Below are 18374 nucleotides of genomic sequence, written 5' to 3'. Positions count from 1 at the left end.
CTGGCTGTGTGACTGTGGAGCATTTACAAGCTTCTCATGACTTAGTTTCCTCACTTGAAAACTGGAATATCTGCCTGATTAATCACATAAGATTTGACATAAAAAGCAAGTAAAACGATACCTAAAAGCACCACTTAAATAATAAAGTACGAGGTCGGGCATGGTGGCTCAGGCCTGTAATCCCAGCACTTTGGGAGGCCGAGGTGGGCAGATCACGAGGTCAGGAGTTCGAGACCAGCCTGGCCAACACAGTGCAACGTCATCTCTACTAAAAATACAAAAAATTAGCCAGTTGTGGTGGCATGTGCCTGTAATCCCAGCTACTTGAGAGGCTGAGGCAGGAAAATTGTTTGAACCTGGGAGTTAGACCCTTAACAGCCCAAGAGGAGAAATTGGTAGGAATGGTATCAAGACAAGTGCTTCAGAATAGAAGAAGTTGCATAACAACCAGTTAATAGAGGACCTTGGTAAAAAAAAAATGATAGACTTCAAAAATATTTTTGCAAAACTTTTTTCATCACTGGGGTACAAAAGTCAAGAAAAGAATGTCATCTCACATAATTTTGTCAGAAAAATGATCTTCCCTCCCCACCAAATCTAACACTCAACTAATTCTTTGTTCTAACCATTAGGGCATGTTTATAATGATGACTTATTTTGATTTTTTTTAGTGTAAAATCTTAAGCCCTTTAAAAATGACATATTATTCGGCATTAGTCTCTATATTTTGATTACCTACTGCTATGTAACAAACCACCTACCCATTTGGGGTGCTCTAATAGAATAACATAGCCTGGGTGGCTTACAAAAAAAACCCAGAAATTTGGTCAGGCGTTGTGGCTGACAACTGTAATCCCAGCAGTTTGGGAGGCCGAGGCAGGTGGATCATGAGGTCAGGAGTTCGAGACCAGCCTGGCCAGCATGGTGAAACCCCGTCTCTGCTAAAAATACAAAAAATTAGCTGGGCATGGTGGTGTGCACCTGTAATCCCAGCTACTCAGGAGGCTGAGGCAGGAGAATCGCTTGAACTCAGGAAGCAGAGGTTGCAGTGAGCCGAGATCGCACCACTGCACTCCAGCCTGGGTGATGAAGTGAGACTCCATCTCAAAAAACAAAACAAAACAAATTTATTTCTCATCATTCTGAAGGCTGAGAAGTCTAAGATTGAAGCCCTGGCAGATTTGGTGTCTGGGAGGGCCTATGTCCTGGTTTGCAGATGGTCATCTTGCTGTGTCTTCACATGGTGGAAGGAAGGAGCAAGCTCTTTGGGGTCTTTTTTATAAAGGGACTAATTCCATTTATGAAGCCTTTACCTTCATCAGTTGATCACCTCTCAAAGGCCCCACCTGCTAATACTGTTACTGGGGATTAGGATTTCAACATAGGAATTTTGGAGGGACACACACATTTATAGCACCATCACTAAGCCAGAGGTTACAAACAACCACCATTTTATTGTCCCTCATCATTCTGTGGGTTGGTCAGATTCTGCCGGTTGCATTTAGCTGGGCCTGACATCATTTGGGATCTTGGCTGGACTAGAATGTCCAGGGTAACTCACTTATCTGCTACCTTCACAGGGACGGCCTGAAGGCTGAGATGATTGGGGGCCCTGGGATAGCTGGAGACTCTCTCTTTCTCTCCATATTGTCTCAGGGCCTCTTCTCCATGTAGGAAGGTAGCCAGATTCTTACATTGCAACTCGGGGTTTTGCAAGGTACAAAAGCAGAAGCTGCTTCCAATGATATGGGTCCCAAACTGGCTTTGCATCACTTTATTCACATTCTGTTGGTTAAAGTGATTCACAGACCTGCTCTGGTACAGGGTAGAAGGGGGCTACACAAGGATTTGAGTATTGGAATGCACTGAAGGTCATCATGGAGACTAACCCACTGTAGGAAGCACATTCATCGAAAACGTCATTTCCAGTACTGCTTATCCATGGATAATGAGGACCTCCTGTAGCTGTAGTCACTTTGGTGCATCATTTCCAAAAACCTAATGAGTTGTGATGTCAATTGCAGCTGTCACTCTCCTTTTAATCACAGGCCTCAAATGAAGAAATTCATTTAGAGGATAAGCAAATTACAGCTTCAGTTTTGTTCATAAACTTAAGCCCCTTATTGCTAATTTTTTTGAAAGAACAAGTTTATGCTGATTTGTCCAAGGATACTCAGCAAATATTTGGAAAATAATTCAAAGTTTAATGTATAATCATAATCCTATTGCTTCTTGGCCTTTTGGCAAAGATCAAGTGTAGTGTCTGTTCTTATCAGTTTAATAATCATAATCCTGAACATTTATATATTATTATTATTATTTTGAGATGGAGCCTCGCTCTGTTGCCCAGGCTGGAGTGCAATGGTACGGCCTCGGCTCACTACAACCTCTGCCTCCCGGATTCAAACGATTCTCCTGCCTCAGCCTCTTGACTAGCTGGGACTACAGACGCATGCCACCACACCTGGCTAATTTTTGTATTTTTAGTAGAGACAGGATTTCACTGTGATGGCCAGGCTGGTCTTGAACTCCTGACCTCGTGATCTGCCCACCTAGGCCTCCCAAAGTGCTGGGATTACAGGCCTGAGCCACGGTGCCCGGCCAGGTACTTTATTATTTAAGTAGTGCTTTTAGGTATCATTTTACTTGATTTTTATTTCAAATTTCATGTGGTTAATCAGGCAGATATTCCAGTTTTCAAGTGAGGAAACTAAGTCATGAGAAGCTTTTAAATGCTCCACAGTCACACAGCCAGACTTTGGCTTTGGAGGTATTTTGGCATTTCTCCAATATCTCTCTCAGCAGCTTCATGACAAACTGCATCTTTAAGGTTTTCAGTTTTAGTTTGCAATCTCTTTGCATCTTATTACTTGATATTTATGAGCGTTTACAGCATTCGGCCAGAGACGAAGAAAAAGATGCGGAGATGCAAGGCAGGAACAGAAAGTGATATTAAGGACATAGGAATGCTTACAGGAGAACTAACTTTTTTTTTTTTTCGGATGGAATCTCACTCTATCACCCCGGCTGGAGTGCAGTGGTGCGATTTCGGCTCACTGCAACCTCTGCCTCCCGGGTTCAAGCGCTAGGAGAACTAATTTTTAATAGTGAGTTCATTTGTGCATAGATTTGGTTTATCTAAGTAACTTACTAACTGGGGTGTGCTGGAGAGGAGGACTCATAATGAATATATCATGAGGTTCCACAGTATATTCCAGCACTGCGTGGATTTATCTTCCTTTGACTTCATCAGGGGCTTCGTCAGCTTAGAGGTGGGGTGGGCAGAAGGCCTCCTTTATTCCCAATAGTTACATAGTATCTAGTGTTTATTTTGCATCAGTGAGACTCATTTGAGCTGAATAAAGAGAAGGAAAGTATCACAACTAGTTTATACCTTAATTAAAGAATGAAAGAGCCAGAGGGTTTATTCCAAAGTGAATAAAGTACAATGTGCTCTAACTCTAAAATTCCAATAAAGTTTTTTCCTTTTTTTTTTTTTGGTTGAAGTTTGCAAGGAAATTGGGTATGTAATATGGAGAGCTATGCCCTAAGACCTACTCGATTAAATTACTCTACAAATAATTACTTTATCTTTTATGTCCAGACAACATGAAGTCTGGTTTAAATGTTGACTTCTTAGTGAGAAATGAAGAGAATAGAAGCTACGTACATAAAATTCTCACTTCTACAAACTAAACCTGAAGCACAGTGTATTTTATTTGTATAAATTCCAGATGGCACAACATAATAGAAAACTGTTCAAATTTCAAAAAGCTGTCCAGAGGTCCAAATGCCAAAGAAGTAAAGTATTTATTAGGAATTATTATCCTCAGATAAACCCCAAAACATGGTGGGGGAGAAGGACTGTATTAGTCTGTTCTCAGGCTGCTAATAAAGATATAACTGAGACTGGGTAATTTACAAAGGAAAGAGGTTTAATGGACTCACAATTCCATATGGCTGGGGAGGACTCTCAATCATGGCGGAAGGCAAATGAGGAACAAAGCCATGACTTACATGGCAGCAGGCAAGAGAGCTTGCACAGGGGAACTCCCATTTATAAAACCAGCGGATCTCATGAGATTTATTCACTACCAGGAGAACAGTATGGGGGAAACCGCCCCCGCGATTCAATTATCTCCACCTGGCCCCACCCTTGACACATGGGGATTATTACAATTCAAGGTGAGATGTGGGTGGGGACACAGTCAATCCGTATTAGGCATACATGATTCCAGTTTTATCATGGGATAAATGCTAAATCATAAAAATAATATCTATATAATATTTAAGGAACTTATACTAGCAATGCAAGAAACACCAAATAACCAATTGCAATTTTTTATTTATAGATATCCAGCTTCACATTCAAGATAAAATCTTTCCATTTAAAATGGTAACTTAGTCCTTAAAAGTTAGCAGTAGTCATATTGTGGGAATCCAATAGAAAGCATCACTTGAGAGACAGTTACAACAAATCCAGCCCGTTCATTGACTCATTTGTGAAAATAGGAAGATTGTAGTGAGCGTGGAAGTATGACAACCTCCTAGCCACACGCTGGCAAAAGTGCAAATTTGCCCAACTTGTCTGAAAAGTAATTTAGCAGTAAGTATCCCAAGTCTTAAAAATGTTGCTCTGCTGGTGAGAATCTGTCTTAAGGGAATATTTAGATATGTGTAAAAAAGATTTATACTCAAAGAGTCCATTATGGCATTATATAGAATGGCAACAAAATGTCTTATAACATAGGAATGTTTACATATAAACAGGATGGAACATTATGCAACCATTCAATTACATTTGCAAAGAATATTTAATGACATAGAAAAATGCTCTTATATTCTGTATGCTCTTTGATGTGAAGAAAAAAATGAGGAAAATAAAGAAAAACGCTCTTATTACCTGAAAAAGCAAAACACAAAACTAGTTTAAGTATTTTAAGTACGATAAAAATTTATACGGAGTGTATGTATCTACACATAAATAGGACTTAACAGCCAGAGACACTAAAATGTGAAGCTCATCTTTGAGCAGGAGGAGTGAAGATCGACCATTTTTTTCCTTCATTACAATTTAATGTATTTTCCAGTTTTTAATGTTTATAACATTTATAATCAGTAAAAGGGAGTAAAATGGGAAAAGATCAATGTTACTAGTGTAAATCCATCAGATGCTTATAGTAATGTCACAGGTAAAATAGTAACATATACATTTTGAATCCCCCAACCAAAACACACAGGCAGGCAACGAGTTATGAACTCAAGAGCTATTTCAAATTCTTTATTATCACAAAGTTGCTAATTGCCCGTCTTGCCTGAGACTTGATATTGTTCCTGTGCAATATTTCAGATCAAATTACATGCCTTTCTAGTGCTATGGTTCATTTTAATTCAATTCAAGCTGTTTGAGGTAGTCCATCGCCGACTGATTTTGACTTTGGTGGAAGTCTTGAAGCCCAGTGACAATTCTGGAAAAAGCTCCATGGCCTGAATAATTCTTATCACAGTTAAGCCAGACCAGGAACAAGATCTCATCTGAACACACTAATGTGAGGGGTTAGCAGCGGAAATGGAGGCGGGGGTGTTGTGAAGGGAACTTCTTAATCATAAATTAGGAAGTGTCAGTCATCATTTTTAAGTTAAAAAAAAAAGAATCAAGAACAATAAATTTTAAGTAAAGATAAACCATAAAAATAGAACCATAGAAAGAAACCTTTTTAAAGAATAGAACCATAATAAGAATTTTTTTTGTTTTTTTTGAGATGGAGCCTTGCTCTGTTGCCCCAGCTGGAGTGGAGTGGCACAATCTTGGCTCACTGCAACCTCCACCTTCCAGATTCAAGTGATTCTCCTGCCTCAGCCTCCCAAGTAGCTGGGATTACGGGCACCCGCCACCACACCCAGCTAAGTTTTGTATTTTTAGTAGACATGGGGTTTCACTCTGTTGGCCAGGCTGGTCTTGAACTCCTGACCTCAAGCGATCTGCCTGCCTTGACCTCCCAAAGTGCTGGGATTACAGTCGTGAGCCACTGCTCCCTCCCAAGAAACCTTTTTAATGGAGGGCGAAAAGCCTCAACAAGATGAAATAAAAAGTTACTATGGATTTGATAAATATGTATTAAGCAGTTAATAAGTGTAAGATGTTATTCGAGGCAGGTAAGGTCTATGGGAGATACAAAGATAGATAAGAGTCCTGTGGCCTCACTTGGAGGCTGGGAACCAACAATAATGCCTTTTGTTCATTGACTAAGCTTCTACTATGTGTTGCTTAAAGCACTTTACATCTCTTATCTCAAATTCTCACGAATGCATTGCTGGCTTGATATTCTATGAGGAAAGTAAGGCCAAGAAAAGTTAAGAAACTTGCCCCTGGACTGAAAGGCCGCAATTCCAACCTGAGTCCGTTTAGAGAATGCCAAATATTGACTATGAACAGCACTTCATACACAGTTCTGTTAAGATTAATTAGACCAGTTTAGCCGACAATAACAATAGATAGCAACCTTATTGTAAAATTACCATGTGCCAAGCCCAGCACTTGGTAATTTACATGACATTTCTATATTTTTCACATTCTCTCTGATGCAACATCTACAAATGCTCTTATTTAAATTAAAAAAAACAAAAAAACAAACAAAAAAAACTGCCAGGCACGGTGGCTTATGCTGTAACCCCAGCACCACTTCGGGAGGCTGAGGCAGGAGGACCGCTTGAGCCCAGGAGTTCGCAATCAGCTTGGGCAACAAAGTGAGACCTCATCTCTAGAAAAACAAATCCCAAAATTAGCCAGCCATGGTGGCATGCACCTGTGGTCCCAGCTACACAGGAGGCTGAGGCAGAAGGATCACTTGAGCCTGGACTCGAGGCTATGAGCCAAGTTCATGCTCTCAGAAACAAACAAACAAACAACAAAATGAACTCAGATTTCATCCAAGACTCCTGCCTCACTCACACCCACTCAGTTTCTAAATCCCGTAAATTCCACCACTTTAATAGCTCTTTGATTCCTCTTTTCCCCTTCATTCTCACAGTCACGATCTTAGTAGGAACCACCATCATCTCACAGATGGATTCCAGTAAAAGCTTCTCAGCAGTCTCTCTGGCTTTGCAATCCACCTTAGGAAGCCTACACAGCGCTCTTTCTAAATCGCAGACATGAATGTGTCTCTCCTTGAGTCTTCTTCTAATCGTAAAAAACAAATCTGAACATAGAGCCTGATAGTACCCTGTGAACCCACTCTGCACTCACCTGCCCTTTCCTGGACTTTTCATCTTCTCCCCTGTCGCATGGTCTCTGAGCAGGTTTCTGCCTCTTTGCTCTCAGCTTGCAAATCCAGCCCACTCCCACTCTGCCTCCCTAACCCTTTCCCAGTCCTGGCCAACTTCTACTCGGCCTTCAGCACTCTTCCTAACTAGAAGATTGTCCTGTGGTTCCTCCTTGTTGCTCAAACAATACAGGTTAGATGTCAATTCTAGGTACTCTCATAGCACCTCAATTTCACCTTAATAATGCACTTCTTCTGATTTTTGTTTTTTGGCTTTTTTTTTTTAAGAGACAGGGTCTCACTCTGTCACTCAGGCTGGGGTACAGGGGTATGATCGTAGCTCATTGCAGCCTCAAACTCCTGGGCTCAAGTGATCCTCCCACCTCAGCCTCCTGAATAGTTGGGACTACAAGTGCACATTGCCACACCCAACTATTTTTTTTATTTCTATAGAGAAAGGGGTCTCCCTGTGTTGCCCAGGCTGGTTTTGAACTCCTGGACTCAAGGGATCCTCCCACCTTGGCCCCCAAAGTAATGGGATTATAGGCATGAGCCATTGCACCTAGCTACCTTCTTCTGTTTTATGTCTTTTCCATCAGACTTTGAGCTCGTTGCGGTGAGTCACATCTTTGCCTCTCAGTCCTCAGTTCCCTGCAGTGCCTGGTACACAGTACGTATTTAGCGAACATCTAGATGCTTGCTTGTTTTAGTCCAGCTTTATCCACAAAGGGTTTGAGGAGACTTGCACAAAGGAATCATACAATAAAGTAAGAAAACAAAAATTAAAGCAGAAGCAAAGAATTATAAATAGAAGTGGAATTAGCACTAGAAAAGAACAACATAAATGTGTAGTTAATAGAGGTTAAAAGTCATTAAAAAAAAAAAAAGAGCTAAACATTTTCCTGGAAGTTTTTTGTTTTGAGATGGAGTTTTGCTCTGTCACCCAGGCTGGAGTACGGTGGTTTGATCTTGGCTCACTGCAACCTCTGCCTCCCTGGTTCAAGTGATTCTCCTGCCTCGGCCTTCTGAGTAGCTAGGATTACAGGTGTCTGCCACCACACTCGGCTAATTTTTGTATTTTTAGTGGAGACGGGGTTTCACCGTGTTGGCCAGGCTGGTCTCAAACTCCTGACCTAAAGTGATCCGCCTGCCTCAGCCTCCCAAAGTGCTGGGATTACAGTCATGAGCCACCATGCCTGGCCATTTTCTTGGAATCTTTATTTAATATATTTCTGACAATAGATAATTCTGAGATCACAGCACAGCCCTTTTATGGAATATCACATTATTTTCCCAAATCGGAAGAGCTAAAAATTATTAAAAAGCATGGAAAATGTTTTTCCAAAAGTGTTTGGGCTCTGGATTTTGAAGCCAGGTTTGTTTTTTCAGCTTTCCTGTGTCTTCACACTCCAAGTTCTCAGAAGGCAGCAAATATACTATTTTATTTTACTATTATTATTTTTTGAGACATAATTTTACTCATGTAACCCAGGCTGGAGTGCAATTGCACACTACAATCTGCATCTTCCAGGTTCAAGCAATTCTCCTGCGTCAGCCTCCAGAGTAGCTAGGATTACAGGCACCCACTACCACACCTGGCTAATTTTTGTATTTTTAGTAGAGACTGCGTTTCACCATGTAGGCCAGACTGGTCTCGAACTCCTGACCTCAGGTGATCCACCCACCTCAACCTCCCAAAGTGTTGGGATTACAGGCGTGAGTCACTGAGCCCGGCAGCAAATGTGCTATTTTAGATTATTCTTCTGTACCCAACTACCTAGGAATACATAGCCTTTTTATGTTTTGTTTTTGTTTTTTTAACTTTCCTTTACTATCCACAGTAGTGCCCTCTTATCCAAAGAAAATCTGTTCCAGGGGCCCCAGTAGATGTGTGAAACTGCAAATAGTACCTAACCCTGTAGAGACTATGTTTTTGTCCCATATATACATACTTATGATAAAGTTTAATTTATAATTTAGGCACAGTAAAAGATTAACAACAATAACTAATAATAAAATGGAAGAATTATAACAATATGCTGGAATAAAACTTACGTGAATGCGGTTTCTCTCCTCTCTCTCTTTCTGTCTTAAAATACCTTAATATTTTCAGACTGTGGTTGACTACAGGTAACTGAAACCACAAAAAGCAAAACAATGGATAAGGGGAGAGTAGTGTAAGAGCCAGAATCTTGAGCATACAAAAAAATAACAGCAAGTGACTTCATCTCCAAAGACATTTCCTATCTGCATTGGTGGAAGTCAACTGAAAATCAGAAAACTAAAAATACTTAGTAAAGTTACTGCAGGTGACTCATGGCCATACGTCTTCCTTTATAAGAAGTAAAACTGGATAATGGCTCTTAGGTAAATGTTTTAAATGTATAGACCATCCTCAGGAATTTCTTGCTAAGGCCGTTTAATTTTTAAATAAACTTTGAATCACAGAAAGGCTGTATGATTCAGTTGCACAAATAACAATACAGTATATCTAAAAGGTATTTCCCACACAAGTCTCCCCAGGTCCTTTGAAGATCACACGGTAGACTCTCCAAGAAAAGTCTTGATTTTGGCTACTATGTTTTGTTAATCCAGAGTTGAAAAGAATCAGGCCAGGTGCAGTGGCTCATGCCTGTAATCCCAGCACTTTGGGAGGCAGAGACAGGAGGATCACTTGAGGCCAGGAGTTTGAGACCAGCCTGGCCAACATGGCAAGACCCCATCTCTACTAATAATACAAAAATTAGCTGGGCGTGGTGGCCCATGCCTGTAATCCCAGCTACTTGGGAGGCTGAGTCACAAGAATCACTTGAACAGGGGAGGTGGAGGTTGCAGTGAGCTGAGATGGTGCCACTGCACTGCAACCTGGGTGACAGGGCAAAATTCTGTCTCAAACAAACAATCGGTGCAGATACCTGTTTTTAGATGGTCTAACCTAGCCTGTTTGGTGTAAAAAAAAAAAAAGGTAGTTATAACAGAAAAAGGTCTGACAGCCACTAGCAGGGAGCTCAGAGACTTTTCCATTCTGACTCTAGCCCTTGCCTTGCTCTGGTCTGCTGCCTGCCTGGACACCTGCCTGGGAAACTCAACACCATAATTGATGAAAAGGAGAGTTGTACTTGTAACTAGATTTTGTTTTGATAACTAACTCCATTCCCATACTTGGAACACTAGGTACAACTCTAAGCTATAACAGTGATATGGTTTGGCTCCACATCCCCCACCAAATCTCATCTCAAATTGTAATGCCCATCATCCCTACATATTGAGGGAGGGAACAGATGGGAGGTGATTGGAGCATGGGGACAGTTTTCCCCATGCTGTTCTCATGATAGTTAGTGGGTTCTCATGAGATCTTATGGTTTTATGAGGCAGTTTTCCCTGCTCTCACTTGCGCTCTCTCTCCTGCGGCCATGTAAGACATGCGTGATTCCCCTTCCACCACAATTTTACGTTTCCTGAGGCCTCCCCAGCCAGGCAGAACTATGAGTCAATTAAACGTCTTTCCATTATAAATTACCCAGACTTGGGTAGTATCTTTATAGCAGTGTGAGAATGAACTAATACAAACAGCAATTGCACAGAGGCAGATGCTCAATAAATGTCTGCTCAACCAATGAGCAAATATTTAGTTCTGTTCTATCCACCCTTCAATTCCATACTGATGGAATGTAATTTCAGCCACAAGCAAACCTATGTTTTCATTGGCATTATGTCCTCTTTATAGGCGTGTGACCAATGATCTTTATGCTTCCTGAAATATTAAGAAAAACTGCTTTGATTTACAGATCTGAGGGGGCAACTTCGGTCTTAACTTCTCAGGGCATAGGAAGGGAATTCAAGGAAATCAGCTTTCCAAACATGTGCTAATTTCACCTGCATACATTTCAATTTAATGTTGCAAATGTTTCCTGAGGATCTACTAACTTCAACTGAAGATATGCAGGGAAACAAAGATGAAAAAGAAACAATCCTGGCCCTAGGAGAGGAGCCACCAACACAGTGCCTAGCACATATATGGTAAGCATTCAATGAGTCACTCATTGTTTTTATATATTCATAGGATACTTATGATACAAAGCAGAGTGCAGTAAATGTTAGGAGAGAGGTACTGATATGGTTTGGCTGTGTCCGCACCCAAATCTTATCTTGAACTGTAGCTCCCACAATTCCCGTATGTCATGGAGGGACCCAGTGGGAGGTATTTGAATCATGGGGGTGGGTCTTTCTCATGCTATTCTCATGATAGTGTTTAAGTCTCACGAAATCTGATGGTTTTATAAAGAGGAATTCCCCTGCACGAGTTCTCTCTTCCCTGTTGCCATGTAAGATGTGACTTTGCTCATCCTTCCCTTCCCACCATGATTGTGAGGCCTCCCCAGCCATGTGGAACAGTGAGTCAATTAAACCTCCTTTCTTTATAAATTACCCAGTCTCAGGAATGTCTTTATCTGGAGCATGAAAATGGATGGATACAGGTACAAAGCAAGTGCCCTGTGAGATCGGTATGGACAACATTCACTGATACTGGAGGAATGAGAAGGCTTCCTGGAGGAGGTGGCTTGTCACAGAGACATTCTGATGATATGAGCAATGAGGAGCATGTTTCCAGACTTTAAAGCATCCCGTAAAGGCTGATTGTAGGTTGTACATTAGCTTACAGTGAAAAATACTGACACAAGGGCTTGGCCCAGAGGATGAGAACTACATAAGGGCGATCATTAAGTAGGCAGTTGGAATACAGGTTGAAAGCTGGAGAAACCGGAGACCAGGAGACGAGTCAGGAAACACAAGCCTAAATAAATACTCTTTTCCCCCCTGCTCCAACTTACCAAAGTATTGTAATAATCATAGTTTGAAAACAAAATAGGAAAGCCTTCAAAGTTGAGTAAAACCAGCATGACCCGAATACTTAACTGATCTCTCGAATGTGTTTATTGACAGGAAAAAAGTTAAATCAAAATGCTTAGAACAATTAGAAAGTTCCTAGGAATTGAATTCTGAACTCTCAAGGCCACAATGATGACCACTATTAATAAAGTATTGTATGGATGTGTCTTCATAAAACTCTGACTATATTAAACCCTCAGCTTTCTATATTGCTGGTTTCATTACCTTCAAGAGATTATGGAAGATCAGAAGTGTTATCTGCCATAATAATGCTGTGTGTTTCTCTGAAGAGCTTAGATCCTCTACACACTTTAATTAAATCTCCTGATGTACCAGTGAAGTAGGCAAGGGATCAACAGAAGGTGAGTCATCAAAAACAGTGGAAGACCGGACCATCGGATGTACTTTGAGATGAAATCCACTTTTATTATTATTGTTCCCATTTCACCAATGAGGAAATGGGGTTATTATTGAGACAAGGATGATGAGCTGTATTCCACTTTCACTAAAGGCAGAATCCACTGCTATAGGTTCCTTAAGCATCCTGTGGGAGACCTTTAAAAATAGTATAACAACCATGACCTCTGAGATTTCTCCTTTGGGTGTCGACCAACGTTTATTAATAAACACCTAAAATGTGGGCCAAAGAAAATATGCATTGGCCGGGCATGGTAGCTCACGCCTGTAATCCCAGCAGTTTGGGAAGCCGAGGTGGGCGGATCACCTGAGGTCAGGAGTTCGAGACCAGCCTGGCCAACATGGTGAAACCCTGTCTCTACTAAAAATACAAAAATTAGCCGGGCATGGTGGCACCCGCCTGTAATCCCGGCTACTTGGGAGGCTGAGGCAGGAGAATTGCTTGAACCCGGGAGGCAGAGGTTGCAGTTAGCCAAGATCGCGCCTGCCATGGCACTCCAGCCTGGGTGACAAGAGCGAGACTTGGTCTCAAAAAAAAAAAAAAAAAGAAAATATGCATCACCTGTTTCTTATAAAAGAACACAGGACAAGAATCCCAATTTATCATGATAATCCCAATTAACATTTATCATGATAATCCCAATTAACATTTATCATGATAATCTCTTAGCTGTAATTAAGTGGTTTATCAGGAGCTTGGCTGAGTTCTTCCCTCTGTCTCCAAGTTTCCCTCAGCTAGAGAGATGAGTGAGCAACAGTATTTTTTTTTTTTTTTTTTAGACAGTCTCGCTCTGTCGCCCAGGCTGGAGTATGGAGTGCAGTGGAACAATCTTGGCTCACAGCAACCTCCGCCTCCCGGGTTCAAGGGATTCTGCTGCCTCAGTCTCCCGAGTAGCTGAGCCTACAGGCGCCTGCCATCAAGCCCGGCTAATTTTTTGTATTTTTAGTACAGACGGGGTTTCACCATGTTAGCCAGGATGGTCTCAATCTCCTGACCTTGTGATTTGCCCTCCTCGGCCTCCCAAAGTGCTGGGGTTACAGGCATGACTCACCACGCCCGGCAGGCATCAATCTTAAGGAGGTAATGTTAAGAGTAGTTTATGTGGCCGGGCATGGTGGCTCATGCCTGTAATCCCAGCACTTTGGGAGGCTGAGGCAGGTCGATCACTTGAGGCCAGGAGTTTGAGACCTGGCTGGCCTACATGGTGAAACCCCATCTCTACTAAAAATACAAAAATTAGCCAGGCATAGTAGTACATGCCTGTAATCCCAGCTACTCAGGAGGCTGAGGCAGGAGAATCGCTTGAACCTGGGAGCCGGAGTCTACAGAGCGCTGAGATTGTATCACTGCACTCCAGCCTGGGCAACAGAGCGAGACTCTGTCTCAAAAAAAAAAAAAAAAAAAAAAAAAAAAAGAGTAGATTATGTGGAAGACACAGCACAAATCGCAGGGCTGGAAAAATTGCAAAGACGAGAAAACTCACAACAAGTCTTAACTCTTGGTTCTACCCTTAGGATACTGCTATAAACAAACCCTAAAGTCAGACTCAGAAAAACAAACACACACGCCACCATCATATATGATTTAATTTGTAAACCAACCGTACTTCTTATAAAGGAAATAAATAAAGGAAGTAAACCACTTTGACATATTATCCACTGCTCTCTCAATCCAACCACCTCTCATAAAGTCCTAGGAAAAGGTTGGGCACGGTGGCTCACACCTGTAATCCCAGCACTTTGGGAGGCCGAGGCGGGTGGATTGCTTGAGGTCAGGAGTTCAGGACCAGCCTGGCCTTCATGGGGAAACCCCATCTGTACTAAAAATACAAAAATTAGCCAGGCGTAGTGGCAGTTGTCTGTAATTCCAGGTACTCGGGAGGCTGAGGCAGGAGAATCGCTTGAACCCGGGAGGCAGAGGTTGCAGCGAGCCGAGATCATGCCATCACACTCCAGCCTGGGTGACAAGAGCAAGACTTCACCTCAAAAAAAAAAAAAAAAATCCTAGAAAATACGGTCATGGCTTCCAGTAAAACAGAGACCCCAGTTTGAAAAAAAAAGTCATGAAAAAGATAAACGTTGTTATTTTAGGTAATGATTTGGTATCACTCAAGTCTTAAAAAGTAATGGAAATGCATATAATGAAACCCTAGGGCAATATATGGTTATAAAATAGGCATATTGATTCAGAATATGCTTAAAATGGTTTGATGATTATAAAAATGAAAAGACAAAATCAAAATTTTGTTGAGAGTTTGTGGAACTCCAAGTTTGAGAAAAATTGCTCTAGAGGTCGCCGCCTTTATTAATGGTCTAGGAAAGAACTCAAAGTAACAAATTTTGTCTGGTCCTAAGAGAGTGCGGCACCTGACAGAGAGAAGTGTTTTGGGGAAAGACTAGTATTTGATGTACTAAAAGTAAGGTAACAAACGGCTAATTTCAACTCCTGAAAGCTGATTTACTACAATGGGGTCAAGGGCAAATCTGTAATGACTACATGTGTCATAGAGCAATAATCACTCTTTCCTGGTCTTTGAGATGGCTGAGAAAATACTCTAACTGAATTCTAAATTCTCTAGCGAAAAAGTCTCACAAAAATAGAAAAAAATCTCCACTATCAAATAACAAATTTTAATTAACTCATATGTATATATAATTATATATGTAATTAAATATAAAGGAATTTAATTATATTTAATTTGCTTAAATTTAATTTGCTTATATATTTTCCCCATAAAAATAAGCTGCAGTAAAATATTTAGAAAGGTTCGTCTAGCACCATAGCTTCATTGAGCACCTCAATCATTGCTATCACCTGCTTCCTAAGAATTCACAGAAAATCATATACTCAAAATATTATTTGACACAATGATTTATCTATATACTTATATAATTATGCAAGTGAAAAATCTCCTTTCACTGTAGTTTTAACTGTAATTTAACAATATTGCCAATATATCAAATGACTGTAATTTTCGGCCAGGCGCGGTGGCTCATGCCTATAATCCCAGCACTTTGGGAGGCTGAAGCAGGTGGATCACCTGAGGTCAGGAGTTCGAGACCAGCCTGGCCAACATGGTGAAACCCCGTCTCTAACAAAATTACCAAAATTAGCCAGACGTGGTGGCGGGTGCCTGTAATCCCGGCTAATCGGGAGGCTGAGGCAGGAGAATCTCTTGAACCCGGGAGGTAGAGGTTGCAGTAGGATGCCTGGGCAACAGAGTGAGACTTTATTTTAAAAAAAAGACTGTAATTTTCATCTCTTTTTGATTAGATTTATATCTGCAACTTTAATAATTTTAATACATTTCTTAAATAAAAAAAGAAAGTTTAAGTCAAATTACAAATCTACTGCTAAAAAATGTCAAATTATTAAATGCCATCCAAGTAAGGACTGGTTTTAAATTTAGATTAATGGTTTTTAAAGTAGGTAAAATATATTATTAAGTATTAAAATGTATAATGCTTAAAATAAAAATATTTGCATTTCAATCAATGTTAAATACTATTTGACTTTAGAATTTTTGAGCTGGAATAAACTATGGAGATCATTTAATTTGATGACTTCATTTTTAGACGCTAAAATGGAATCCTTAATCTTTTGAAGGTCAGATAGCCTAAACTAGAACCCAGTCTCTCAACTTGTCCAATGTTTGTTTTACTAAGCTATGTAGGTATTTACTATGAACATCAAAATTAGTTATTCTTGTCTCTATTAATAAAGAAGTATTAACCCAAGGTAACATCACATCTTAGCCTAAAAAAGAGGCTATGCTAACCCAGGACCAGAAGACCTAATCTGAATTCCACTGTTCACTGAATGACACGAAACAAGCCCATTAACTGCAGTGTGCTTTCCTTTTCCCAATTAGAAAAATAAGACTCTAGTAATTTAAATTGTCTTCTTCATTTGGTCATTGCAAGAAGGGGTAATAAAAATAACCCTGGGCTGGGTGCAGCAGCCCCTGACTGTAATCCCAGCACTATGGGAGGCCGAGGCGGGCAGATCACCTGAGGTCGGGAGTTCAAGATTAGCCTGACCAACATGGAAAAAACCCCATCTCTACTAAAAATACAAAATTACCCAGGCATGGTGGCACATGCCTGTAATCCCAGCCACTCAGGAGGCTGAGGCAGGAGACTCGGTTGAACCCGGGAGGCGGAGGTTGTGGTGAGCCAAGATGGTGCCATCGCACCCCAGCCTGGGTAAGGAGAGCAAAACTTGGTCTCAAATAAGTAAATAAATAAATAAATAAATAAATAAATAAATAAATAACTCTGAAATATACAGCATATCTAAGTGCAAAGCAAATACTTAATAACAAAAACTCAACTATATTTAGACCAAGGAGCAAGAACTAGTTTGAGTCATAATTAGGAGGGAATACAAACGAGCTGCTGTGTGACCTCAAAACATCTAAACTAGCAGATGCAGGGGTATATCTAACAAGTTCTGTAGTTCCTAAATGTTCCTAGTTTTTTAGAAATAATCGATGTTTATCTAAACTGTACAATAATTATCAGTTTGAGAACAAATTAGAGCCCTGTGATTTCTCAAAGGCCCCATTGATTCCTTAAACAGAGACAAATGTGGAGTAGCTACAGCACTGCTGGTAGAATCTGAAGAATTTACTATAGACCCACCCTGTAACTGATATATGCAGAGTATAAACCTTTGCAAGTATGGTTCTCTAATAGTAAAATATACTTGCCCAAGTGACACGTAAAATCGTCCAGCTTGAGCTGACCTTTAAAAAACAAACAAAACTTATCAACTGGAATCTCTTGGATAAGAAATAGATCTTGCAACTGGAAGGGGTGAGAAGAATCACTAAGTGGGTTTTAAAAGTGTTGTAGAATGCAAAATTTTGAAGAAAAATACATTGATACTATGCATGGAGAATAGTCTGAAAGAAAATACCCAGAGATGCTAATATAGGTCATTTCTGGGGGTAGAATTTTTAAGGCTTTTAAAAAATCTTTTTCCCCTTTGCACTTATCTGTTCTGTCTGATTTTGAATGTGGACTAATTTTGTTGTATATAAAAAAGGTTATTATTCATGGAAAAAAATTGTGCTTTAGTCTCTTGTATTGAGGGAGGTAAGGTGCTTTATGCCCACTTCAAAAATGAAACAAAAAGGCTGTCAATGTTAGCGGCTGTGATAGGAATGGAAATTGGACTCACGCTTCTTGTGTCTTGGTACTGTTTTTGGTTGCTTTAGAGCACCAGCAGAGAGGCAGCAAATCTGGAGAAGCAGCTTCAGTGACAGCTTTCACACCCAGTAAATACTAAAGGGCAGAGTTGCAAATGGTTTCTAGATACTTCTAAGCTTACACTCACCATGCACTCCTTCCCCACAACTTTCATTCCTGGATTGCACGTCTCCGTCTCAAATTTAAACAAGCATTGCTTTCAGTGTTTAATTACAATTTAATGGAAATATGACCTGCATTCCAATTAGCTTTTGGTTTTCACATCACGAATGTGCATCCAAGTTACTGTGTCATTATAATCTCATGTTCTAATGGCTTCATAATGCAAGTCCCTGCAGGGTTGAATTAGTAGTTTCCTATGGTAATCGCCCATCACTATAATATCATAATCGCATAAGCACAGTCCCCACATGCATACACTGCAATCACTTTGACATTGTAAGAGCATTTTAATAGTATTAGCATAGATTCTCCAGAGAAATCATCTCATTGTCACTGCATTACCACGTAAGATTAATTGTGATGGAGCCAAGTTGTGATATGAGAGCTTAAAAAAAAAAAGTGCTGGGCAGCAGCAAAACATTTCAC

At 40.4% G+C, this 18374-nt stretch overlaps 1 protein-coding gene and 1 pseudogene across 6 annotated transcripts in view; one reads left to right on the top strand and one right to left on the bottom strand.

Annotated features, from left to right (window-relative positions):
• The window catches only part of PTER (phosphotriesterase related), a 77115-nt gene that overhangs the window by 37483 nt on the left and 21258 nt on the right, over positions 1–18374 (bottom strand). For 5 of the 6 annotated variants that reach the window (XM_055352232.2, XM_019035553.4, XM_063709915.1 and 2 more), the window contains one exon: positions 9321–9399. The exons of the other annotated variant lie outside the window; for it this stretch is intronic. The gene's annotated coding sequence lies outside the window, so the exon portion shown is untranslated. The remainder of the gene's footprint in view (positions 1–9320; positions 9400–18374) is intronic. 6 annotated transcript variants of the gene reach the window in all.
• On the top strand, positions 2225–2386 carry LOC115936157 (uncharacterized; annotated as a pseudogene).

The sequence above is a fragment of the Gorilla gorilla genome, chromosome 8 (assembly GCF_029281585.2).
Source record: "Gorilla gorilla gorilla isolate KB3781 chromosome 8, NHGRI_mGorGor1-v2.1_pri, whole genome shotgun sequence".
In the NCBI taxonomy this organism is placed as follows: domain Eukaryota; kingdom Metazoa; phylum Chordata; class Mammalia; order Primates; family Hominidae; genus Gorilla; species Gorilla gorilla.
This window is presented reverse-complemented; position numbering and strand designations above follow the sequence as displayed.